The following is a 12,256-nucleotide window of genomic DNA, read 5'->3' on the forward strand; positions in this document are numbered from 1 at the left end:
TGACAGAAAGTTCTGGAATCTGAGAGGAGCCACAAATTTCCTTCCACCCAGTGTTCCTCCAACTCTCTCGATAAAAATGATACCTCACTTGAGTGGGTAGGCCCGCAACTGGAAATGCCCCAAAACACAACTTGGACACATCATATTTCCCAAAGAAAACAGAGCTTTTTTTGCAAAGTGTCTACCTGTGGATTTTGGCCTCTAGTTCAGCCAGCACCTAGGGAAACCTAAAAAAACCTGTGCATTTTTTTTAATTAGACACCTAGGGTAATCCAAGATGGGGTGACTTGTGGGGCTCTCACCAGGTTCTGTTACCCATAATCCTTTGCAAACCTCAAAATTTGGCTAAAAAAACACTTTTTCTTCACATTTTGGTGACAGAAAGTTCTGGAATCTGAGAGGAGAAACAGATTTCCTTCCTCTCAGCGTTCCCCATAGTCCCCCGATACAAATTATACCTCACTTGTTGGGTAGGCCTAGTGCCCTTGACAGAAAATGCCCCCATAACACAATGTGGACACATCACATTTTCTCAAAGAAAACAGAACTGATTTTTGCAAAGTGCCTACCTGTGGATTTTGGCCTCTACCTCAGCCGTCACCTAGGGAAGCCTACCAAGCATGTGCATTTTTGAAAACTAGACACCTAGGGTAATCCAAGATGGGATGACATGTGGGGCTCTCACCAGGTTCTGTTACCTAGAATAATTTGCAATCCTCAAAATTTGGCTAAAGAAACACTTTTTCCTCACATTTTGGTGACAGAAAGTTCTGGAATCTGAGAGGAGCCACAAATTTCCTTTCACTCAGCGTTCCCCCAGGTCTCACAATAAAAATGTTTTCTCACTTGTGTGGCTAGGCCTAGTGTCTGCGACAGGAAATGCCCCAAAAACAACGTGGACACATCATATTTCCCAAAGAAAACAGAGCTGTTTTTTGCAAAGTGCCTACCTGTGGATTTTGGCCTCTAGCTCAGCCGACACCTAGGGAAACATGCAAAACCTGTGCATTTTTGAAAACTAGACACCCGGGGGAATCCAATATGGGGTGACTTGTGTGGCTCTCACCAGGTTCTGTTACCCAGAATCCTTTGCAAACCTCAAAATTTGGCTAAAGAAACATGTTTTCCTCTCATTTCTGTGACAGAAAGTCTGGAATCTGAGAGGAGCCACACATTTCCTTCCACCCAGCATTCCCCAGAGTCTCCTAATAAAAATGGTACCTCACTTGTGTTGGTAGGCCTAGCGCCCATGACAAGAAATGCCCCAAAACACTATCTGGACACATCAAAATGATCAAATACAAAACTACCTGTTTTTGTTTTGGGGGGGGGGTGGAGGGCACCTGCATTTTTGGTCCTGGGCTCAGCAGCCATCTAGGGAAACCTACCAAACCCAGACATTTCTGAAAACTAGACACCCGAGGGAGTCCCAGGAGGTGTGACTTGCGTTTATCTCCCAATGATTTCTTACCCAGAATCCTCAGCAAACCTCAAATTTAGCTAAAAAATCACTTGTTTCCCACATTTCTGTGTGGGATCACTGCACCGAGAAAAATTTCCTACCACCCAACGTTGCCCTCAGTCTCTTGGTAAAAATGATACCTCACTTGTGTAGGTGGACCAAGTGCTTGTGACAGGGAAGAACCAAAACATGTCGAAATTGAGGGGGAACCAAAGCGGGTCCAAAAGGGCAGTTTAAAAGAAAACATTTTTAGGCTGACAAGTGGATGAGACAATGTTTGTTGGTAGGAATTTTGTGGATTCCTGCAGATTCCGGAATGTTCCATCACAAAAATTTGGGAAAAATGTGTGATTTCCAGCAAAGTTGGAGGTTTGCAGGGCATTGTGGGTAAGAAAATGGTGCAGGGTGCATGTGAAGCACACCACCCTGGAATCAACCAGATGTTTAGTTTTCAGATGTGTCTGGGTCTTGTGGATTTGTGGGACGATTTTGAGAGTTACAAGGCCCAAATGTAAAACCAAAACATAAAATGATTGAGGGCCACATTTATACTTTCTGATGCAAAACTGCGCTAACGCAGTTTTGCGCCAAAAAAATTAGCGCCGGCTAACGCCATTCTGAAGCACCATGCGGGCGCCGTATTTATTGAATGGCGTTAGCCGGCGTTAGCCGACCGGCGCTGCCAGGTGTGCGTGAAAAAAAACGACGTACACCAGGCAGCGCCGGCGTAGGGAAAAATGGCGTTTGGGCGTCCCAAAATGGGGCAAGTCAGGCTGAGGCAAAAAAATCATCTTAACCCGATTTGCGCCATTTTATTTGGGCGCCCAGACGCCATTAACATGACTCCTGTCTTAGCAAAGACAGGAGTCATGCCCCCTTGCCCAATGGCCATGCCCAGGTGTCTTATGTCCCCTGGGCATGGTCATTGGGCATAGTGGCATGTAGGGGGGCACAAATCAGGCCACCCTATGCCACAAAAAAAAATTAAACAAAATACTTACCACAACTTACCTTTTCTTCCCTGGGATGGGTCCCTCCATCCTTGGGTGTCCTCCTGGGGTGGGCAAGGGTGGCAGGGGGTGTCCCTGGGGGCAGGGGAGGGCACCTCTGGGCTCATTCTGAGCCCACAGGTCCCTTAACGCCTGCCCTGACCCAGTCGTTAAAAAGAGGCACAAATGCGGGGTTTTTTGCCCCGCCCACTCCCGGGCGTCATTTTTGCCCGGGAGTATAAATACCACGCACATGCCTGGGAGTCATTTTTTAAGACGGGAACGCCTACCTTGCATCTCATTAACGCAAGGAAGGTGTTCACGCAAAAAAATGACGCTAACTCCATGAACTTTGGTGCTAGACGCGTCTAACGCCAAAGTATAAATATGGAGTTAGTTTTGCGTCGAATTTGCGTCGAAAAAAACGACGCAAATTCGGCGCAAATGGAGTATAAATATGCCCCTAAATGTCTACTTGCCTGCCGTAGGATAAGATGTTCTAGTGTGCAGGGGAGAGCTGAAAGACTGTTACCCCCTTCAGTTGGAGTGGGGGCATAACCAGGCCCATACTGGTTGGTAGCCACCACCCCATTTTTTTTTTTTTTTTTAAGTCCATGCCATCCAGTAGACTCTTTGCCCCCCCCCCCCCCGGGGTGTGGATCGGGAGTAATTACCCCATCTGACTACTGGTGGGCAGAACAACCTTGGCCCCATTTATTTGGGGTGGGGGTATGGCCAAACCCCCACCCTGTTATTTTGAAAAATAAATCTTTCCTGGTCTCTGGTGGGCTTACTGCCCCCCCTGGGAGCAGATGGGCCTTCCAAAAATAGACCGATCTGCCCCATATAGCCAACAGTAATGTGCCCCCAAGTGGCAGCCCCCCAAACAAAACGCACACAGACACAAAAACCAATCCCTGGTGTCTAGTGGTTTCTGCCCCTAACAAAAATAGGCTGATCTGCCTCCAAGGGGTGCAGAAATGGCCCAAATACAATTTGCTACCCAGGGGAGCAACCCATGCCTAAGGGGTTCACTCCCCATTCATGAAAACATAAAGTAAATACAAAATATATATATATGTCCCTGGTGTCTAGAGGTTTCTGCCCCCTCAACGGGGGCAGAAATGCCCTAAAACAATTTGCCCCCCCAGGGAGCAACCCTTGCCGAAGGGGTCACTCCCTACACATAAAAGGAAAAAAAAAATGATCCTTGATGTCCAGGGGTTTTCTGCCCCCACCCCACGGGGCCAGATCGGCCTAGTTATATTAGGCCGATTTGCACCCGGGGGGCAGAAATGGCCAAAAATGATTTGCCCCCCTGGGGAGCGGCTCTTGCCCAAGGGGCCGCTCCCCTTATACGTAAGTATAATATAAAAAAAAGTTCCCTGGTGTCTAGTGGTTTCTGCCCCCAGGGGGGAAGGAAATGGCCTAAAAACAATTTGGGCCCCCAGGGAGCGACCCTTGCTGAAGGGGTTGCTCCCTACACATAAAAAAAAAAAAGAAGAAAAAAAAATGATCCCTGGTGTCTACGGGTTTTCTGACCCCCCGGGGGCAGATCGGCCTAATTATATTTGCCTCCTTGGGGAGCAGCCCTTGCCCAAGGGGCCACTCCCCTTATGTCCATTTCAAAGTAAAAAAAAAAATCCCTGGTGTCTAGTGGTTTCAACGGGCTAAAAATTATTTTCCGCTCCCCTAATGTCTATTTCGAAAGAAATCAAAAATCCCTGGTGTCTAGTGGGCATTTCTGCTGCCCGATCACATCGCGATTGGTCAGCAGAAGTGTTTGCAGAGACATGAAAGGAAGGGAAAGGAAAGGCCTTTCCTTTCCTTTCATGCCTCTGCTGGCCCCCTCCTCCTGAGCAGAAGAGAAATGCTGAGCATTTCTCTTCTGCAATCGCGCTGGAAGCATGTTTCCAGCGCAATGGGAGGTGACCTCTGATGAGGTCAGCATGCTGTCGCGTGCTGAAGTCATCAGACGTCCCTGGAGGGGTTGGGGGGGTCGGGGTGGAAGGGGAAGCGAGTCCCCTTCCAGCCCTGACCTTGGGGGTTGGGGGGTCAGCCCTCAGGGGAGCGCTAGCGGTTCCCACCAAGGGCCAGTAAATGGATGTAAAGGTTACAAAAACAACAGAGTGGTGGTTAATGCCAATTGTTCACACATCCAAGTTTAAATATGTAACTCAATTAAGGAGAAAACTAGCTCAAATGCAAGCAAATCTCAGGGGTGCCAACCTGGTGCGACACCCAACCACCACAGGTGTCAGGGCGCTGATCGAAGAAACAATCAAAGCTGATCAAAGTCAAAATAAGCCAGGGCACACCAAAGTAATCCAAAAGGTTCATCCAAATTGGAGAAGAAAGTTCAGAGTCCAGACACTGTTTAGTGGTTGATAGAGGTTTATTCCTTGTAGACAATGGTACATCCGTGAATAGCGTGGGAGCCCCTTCTTGAAGAAGTAGAAGCCAGGCAAAGTCCGCTTTGTGGTGAAGCCCAAGTGTGCAGCTAGTGCAGTCTTTCTGAGTGCAGTGTCCATGTGCAGGCCAGGGGTCCAGTTAGGCAGTCCTTCTTCTTGTCTTGTTTCTCTATGGATCTGAGGTGGGGTGCAGCTCTGCCATATTTATCCTTGCTCCTGTGTTGGCAAGAGGGGTGGGCTCTGTCCAATCATGTGCAGGCCACCACCCTCTTGAGTGACTACTTCCTGGGAAGTGTGGCAAAAATGAATCCCAGGGAGCAACCGTCTCCACAAATCCAAGATGGCAAAAATTCAATCTCTGGTTGTGCCCACCCACTGGTGCGGCTAAGTTTCCCTTGGCGCACCCCTTTCCAGCCCTCTCTCAATCTAATCAAGAGGCACCTGACTTCCTGGTTTGCAGGAAATGGGGGAGGTTGAGTTGCTGTCACAAATGTCCTTCCCTTCTTTTAAGACCGATTTGTCTCCTCCCCCTCCCCCGTTCTACCTTCAACTGAGGCAGATCACCTCCCACAAGGCCACTTCACAGCTCATCAAGGCAGCCTGGCTCAGGCTGCCAGAGGCTGACCAATCAGAGAAGGGCACCACAGAGCTGAAGTTAGTAACTTTTAGGAAGAGTTCTAAAACTCTTTCTAGGTACAAGTTATATTAAATTCAACAATAGCAAGTTGTTGGATGTATTATAACTTTTTATTTGATACTAACCATGCCAGATTTAGCTCTTTCCTATGGAAAATAAGACTATATAATTTTAAAATTAAGTTTCTTCATGTTAGGCCACTCGAGCCCATTCACTACAATGGGGGAAAACTAATCTAGCTATTTTCCCTCACCAAGGCTTATAAAACAAATTTTATAAAGTCCCTCCTTATGGTTACACTGCACCCAGCCCTGGGGGCACATAGGGCACACCTTAGGGGTGACATATATGTAAAAATAAAGTAGCTTAGTACTTTGGAACTACTTTTAATTCCAAAGTCGAGTTTAGGGTTATATTTAATTTACAAGCCACAAGCAAGTCAGCCCTGTCTTTAAAATTACACTGGTTACCACAGCAGTCCACCTATGAAGGCACTACCCATGCTGGGGCCCCTAAACCTACATACCCTACCATATACTAATGAAGTATAGGTAGTTTGATATACCCAGTTATAAACAGCCTAGTCTGCGTAGTCCATTTTACACGGAGCACTGGCCCTGGGACTGGTTCGCAGTACCCAGAGCCCAGTCAGAGTCAGTAGCCACTAGTATCTGTCCATAACGTTTGGGGGTGACCAGGGCTAAGGGAAGACTTTGCTACACAGCCTTATCTAGTTTCTCACTACTGTGAGTGCTACTCATCTCATAGGGTTGCATTGGAAATGCCCTGACATATGTCTGAGGGATATCTTCTGATCAATGAAGGGTGGCATAGGCATGTTTGGTACAGTTGGAATGGTAATGAGAAATGCCTCTTTACTGGTATAGGTAGATTTTTGATTGCCATTGTAGAAATGCCACTTTAGAAAGTGGGCATTTCTCTGTGTTTATAACTCTGGTGCTTTCACAGCTTGACTCCAATCCACATCTGAAGTAGAGTGACTGGTGGGATTTGTGCATATTTTTCAGACAACCAGTGCACAGGAAAGGTGAGTGTGTAAAAGTAGTACATCTGCATAATGAGTGGCCTTCCCGGGCTGGGAGAGGTAGAGGCAGGGCACACATGCATCTGTAAAGGTTGTGCCCTGGCTTCACACAAAGGGCTCATTTACCCACTACTGATGTCTTGAGCCAGTGTTGGAGGAGCAGGGGACATTCCTGGAACTGATTAGAACTGATTGAACCCACCTCCCCACCTTTGTGGAAGCTGAGCAGAATGAGTATTGGAACACTCCCATTAAGACTTTTCACCAGTAGCTGGTCACACAATGAATCAACCGCATGCCCAGCCTGCAAAGCCCCCGTCGAGAATCTCCCTCACCTCTTTTTTGCTTGCCCCGCGTACACCGCCCCTCGTAGGAAATGGCTGGCCCCGGCATGCAGACTACTGGGAGTCCGCTGCTCTGCGCTAGCCCTGTGAATCCTCAGATCAGACACCAGGCCAACGCTAGTGATCGCCATCGCCAAATTCCTCGGAGCTAGTTGGCTTGTCAGAGGGAAAACTCTTATGGATAAAGACTCTAAATAAGACTGTCCCAACATCCTGCGCAGCGCATTTTATTTTATTCCATTTTTATTCCACTTTTATTTAACTTTTTCCATTTTCTCTTATCTTTTACTCCCTTTTTATCATTATATTTACCTGTAATTTTGATTATGTGTATTTATTTGTATTTATTACTGCTCGCGCATTTTTGGCTCTTGTAGCCGCAATAAAGCTCTTTTGAACTGATTAAAAGTACTGAGGGTTGTCCCACACATTGAGAGACACGGATGGACTTCCATAGACTGGGCACTAGATGCTGGAAGAACCCACCAGGAACTGCCTTGGGACTGCCCTGCTGTTGTGCTGACCTGTGACCTGCTACGTCACTAAAATGGACTGCCACTCCTTTTGAACCCTTGTACTTGCCTGCTTGCTTGGGCCCTGCAGCCCTGTGTCCCCACAGCTGTTTCCAGGGGCTGTGTCGGGTGCCCTCCTCTGTCCCCCCGCCTTTCTGTTTTTGTGGTGCTGCTTCCTGCAGTTGGCACAAGTGGAGTGTCCCCTGCCCTTGGAGAGTACCTGCAGAGTGCTTCACTCTCCCCTACAGTATGTGCAGAGTGCCGTATTTTTCTAGGTCTAACCAGTGCATGAATAGCGCTTTACTGGTGCCTGCTGTGGTGTGAGGGGAGAGCACCTGACCTACTTGGGGTTGGTGTGCCCTTGTGTCCAGGACTGAAGAGGAGACCGCCAGCTGCCTCTTGTGCAATGCGCATGCCATGTGCTCTCAGTGGTGCCCCAGGGGCACAAGCAGCCCTCCCTCCTCATACTCAGTCACTGCTGTGGCCCGGGCTGGAAGCAGAAAGGAGGAGCGCAGATGTCGGAGAAACCCCGAGGGCTAGACGGGTCCCTGAGGAGCAAGGCATTTGGACCGCAGGCCTTGGAGGGCTCTAGATGCACTCCCTGAGGACTCGTGTTGGGCAGTAAATTGCCACTGCAGCCGCGCTGCATGGTCACAGGCAGCTGCACAAGAACATTGGCACAGAGAGAGGGAGGTTGGGAGAGGTCTCCCCAACAGCCCACAAGGGGTGAGCTGCTTTACTTGCCTTCTTCCCGCCCCCGCAACAGAAGTACCGGAATCTGCGGGGTCTTGTTCAGTGCAGGTGAGCCCCTCTAGGCATTTTCTTCTCTTTCAGAGCAACACGACATGGCTGGCAGGACGGTAGGGAAACCCTCGATGGCGGTCCCTTGCCTGCCCAGCCTCCTGGGGGGAAATTAACTGCATGTGTGGGAATAGGAGCACAGGAGTTCCTAGATTGGGGCATGTGCATCCCGAGTTACTGCATTCCTCATAAAAGAAGCATAGAGGCACTGGGATTTTTATATAGGAGGAATCATAGAGTGGTTACCCCTATGATCGTGTTTCTTTTCAACAGGATGTGCTTGTTCCTCATACTCTGCTAGGTATTATTGTATCCTGATGTAACGCGTCATACTTGCCAGTTTGGGGTGGCATATATATTTTCTCAGGGACTGCAGTACACGTGCCTTGCAGGGTAGATTTTTTACATATGCCATATAGAAAGATTTTCAGGACAGGTGCATTTATGTTGGTGATAATGATGACTTGCCATGTGGGAATCTTTCATTCTAGATGCATTTATTCTTGATAATAATGGTATTACCTGACTACTGCTGGTTAGAAGAGTACTAATAATTTGTGTGATAATCTGACAACTGCTTGTGTAGCAGAGCATTACTGAGATGTTGTTGCTGGTCTAATGATGTTTTTTGCAATAGAGTTTATTTTTATATAACTTGTTGTGGAGTTTTCTTTGTTGTGTATTTATTGTGTTACTGGTGTGTGTGTGTTGTGCAAACACTTTACACATTGCCTCTGGGATAAGCCTGGCTGCTTGTGCCAAGCTACCAAATGGGTTGGTAGGGGTTATCTTAGGTGTGTAGCTTCCTTGCCCTGACAAGAGTGGTGGTCCCTGCCTGGCTGAGGTGACTACCCTAGCCAACCAGGAACCCCATTTCTAACAAGTGGCAAAACCATTGTGTCAATCAGGATTGACAGTGCTGTTGAGGCAACAGTAATACATCACAATGCCGGGCAAGATACCTATCTCAGTGTCATACATGATGTGTAAATCAAAACATATGAAATTTTACTGCAGGGATGCAGCAGCAAAAGAACTGAAGCACATTGTATAATGAAATTATCAGGGAACTCCCATTTAAGGAGAAGATGTATGTTGTTTCTCAAATTCTGAACTTCAAACCTACACTTGAAATTAGCCACCATGATGTATATTAAATCAGAATATAAGGAGACCCAAACGGTGTGACAGTGTGACAGTAGGGAGAAAGGGCCTCTAAAATGCTAAAGGGACAAAGAACCTAACTATGCACAATGTTTGCAACATCACAACTATATAAAATTAAGGGGTTGAGTGTCATACTTTTGAGAAGAGATACCTGTATACCAGACTACCACTAAGGCAAATTTCAAGGGAATCTAATAGACAGTCCTGGATACATGCAGACATGAAAACGGGAAAGATTCTGGTTGTAGTAATGAAAACGTGTACTTCTGAGGCTAAAGGAAATATGCCCAATATTTATAGAATTGGCCTGAATATCAAATATGAACAAAATCCCTCAACATCACTGTGGAGAATCTAGAGAATAGGAAGCAATTAAATTACAATGAGTTTTTTTTATTTGAAATAAAACACAGACCCACTAGTTTTTACAGAGAGAGCTCTTTTTAAAGTATCACTAGAGTCAAAAGGAGCATAGGAAATGTAATTCAGCAGACACACCAATCTTGTGTCAAAGATATATAAAAATGTCCATTCTAGACCAATTTCATGGTATATATCTACTTCTATTCCTTCATGTCTCAAAACATATATTCAGGTAGAAGGCATATCTTTATTTGAGCTGACTTCTGTGGTGATACCCAGATTTGTCGCATGTAGTTGATTTTGTTAAGGGACTGCATGACACAACTAGATTTTGTAGCATTTTCAAGATCAAGCAAGGCTATAAATGAGATTAAATAAATGACTCAACTCATGAAAAAACGAGATTCCATGAAAAGCTTGAGCTGCACTGTTCTGGTTGAAATATACTAGAAATAACCTCTTGCAAGTATAAGGGATAGGAAGTTAGATTAGTTCCAAACTATAACATAATTGAATTATAATTAATTGGTACTGCAATTTGCAGACAACAATGGTCTCCAATATCTAGCACTAAAAGTTGATTTGTGTCCAAGGTTAATGGAGGTGAGTAGGAAAGGTTAGGTTGTAAGAGGGACATTGACACAAGGGAGGGGATGTGAGACAAGTGAGTCAGAGGCTCAATTTGTATACCATTAGAGCACATAGTTAAACTGTACAATTTGTATGCAGTTATACTCTAAATTATGAAGGATGAGAGATATCAACTGTTGTACACAATGGCCCTCGTTACGACCCTGGCGGTCGATGATAAAGTGGCGGTAATACCACCAACAGGCCGGCGGTAACTACCGCCAAATTATGACCATGGTGGAAAGATCTCCAAAAGACAGCCAATGTACCACACCAACCTCCAGGGCAGAAACAACAGCGACCACGGTGGTAGACGCCTACAGCCAGGCTGAAGTCAAAGTTTCGCCCCCCATATTATGACTCCACAATCCACCACCCAAAAACATGGTGGAAACACTGACAGAAGTGAAAGGACTCCCCTTTGGAGACACAGGGAAGAACCAGACTGCCTTGGACCCTGAACTGCAAGTGTTTCTAATGATATTCTATGTTCTGCTCCACCACGAACACCAACGCCGGCGAAGATGACGACGGTGAGTACAGCCACCTAGCACACAAGGGAGGGGGGGAGGAAAACAACAGTCTTACACACACTCACCACACACCCCACACACACTATACACACAACCAATTGCACAAGAAAACAAGTTAATCCCGGTAAATCAGCTAAATACTGCAAAAACAACAGGAATATACTAAAGTGATTGTAATAAGATCAACACAGTATAAATAGCAATTTAGCCAATGCCACAGATATGTACAAATGTACAAAAAAGGGACACTGCCAAGTCCTCAGTTGGTTGGGCCACATGGCCACAGGGTAAAGTCCAAGGCCCCACTTGTCTCCTGCATCAATATGGAGAGAAAACTGTGGGGGCATCAGTTGGCAAATAGGCAGGCACCTCAGGGGGAGGGGGACACCTCAGCTGAAGTTGAAACAAGACCACGGGTTCTGGAGGGGGCAACATGCCCTGTGCTTGGTCTTGGGGAGTGCAAGGCCACAGTTTCTCAAGTGGGTGACTTGCCCACTGATTCTGGAGGGGGCAACATGCCCTGTGCTTGGTCCTGAGGAGTGATAGGCCACAGCCTCTCAAGTGGGTGTCTCCCCCACTGGTTCTGGAGGGGGAAACATGCCCTGTGATAGGTCCTGGGGAGTGCAAGGCCACAGTCGCTCAAGTGGGTGACTTGCCCACTGGTTCAGGAGGGGGCAACATGCCCTGTGCTTGGTCCTGGGGAGTGATAGGCCACAGTCTCTCAAGTGGGTGACTTGCCCACTAGTTCCAGAGGGGGCATCATGCCCTGTGCTTGGTCCTGGGGAGTGATAGGCCACAGTCTCTCAAGTGGGTGACTTGCCCACTGGTTCTGGAGGGGACATGCCACACAGCAGCGCATGGAGGCAGGATCACATTGCGTCACCCAGCGGTGATGCCTACACTGTGGTGGTGCTGGTGGTAAGGGAGGCTCCTGCACAGCCCCTGCACCCTCCGATGGCTGCACTTTGGTGGTTGTGTTAGTGGTGGTGGGAGGCTCCTGCACCCTTCGATAGCTGTACAGTGGTGATGGTGGTAGTGGTGGTGGGAGGCTCCAGCACAGCCCCTATACCCTCCGATGGCTGCACTGTGGTGGTGGTGGTGGGAGGCTCCTGCACAGCCCCTGAACCCTCCGCTAGCTGCACTGTAGTGGAGGGAAGCCCCTGATCAGACCCTGCACCCTGCAATGTCTGCACAACCATGGTTGGTGATGGGGGCTCTGTGACAGCTGCTGTTTGAGGCTCCTTTCCCTTCTTGCCTGCTGCTGCAGGCTCCTTCCCCTTCTTGACTGCTGGTGCAGGCTCCTTCCCCTTTCGGATGGCAGGCTCCTTCCCCTTCTTGCCTGCTGGTGCAGGCTCCTTCCCC

The sequence above is a fragment of the Pleurodeles waltl genome, chromosome 8 (genome assembly GCF_031143425.1).
Source record: "Pleurodeles waltl isolate 20211129_DDA chromosome 8, aPleWal1.hap1.20221129, whole genome shotgun sequence".
In the NCBI taxonomy this organism is placed as follows: domain Eukaryota; kingdom Metazoa; phylum Chordata; class Amphibia; order Caudata; family Salamandridae; genus Pleurodeles; species Pleurodeles waltl.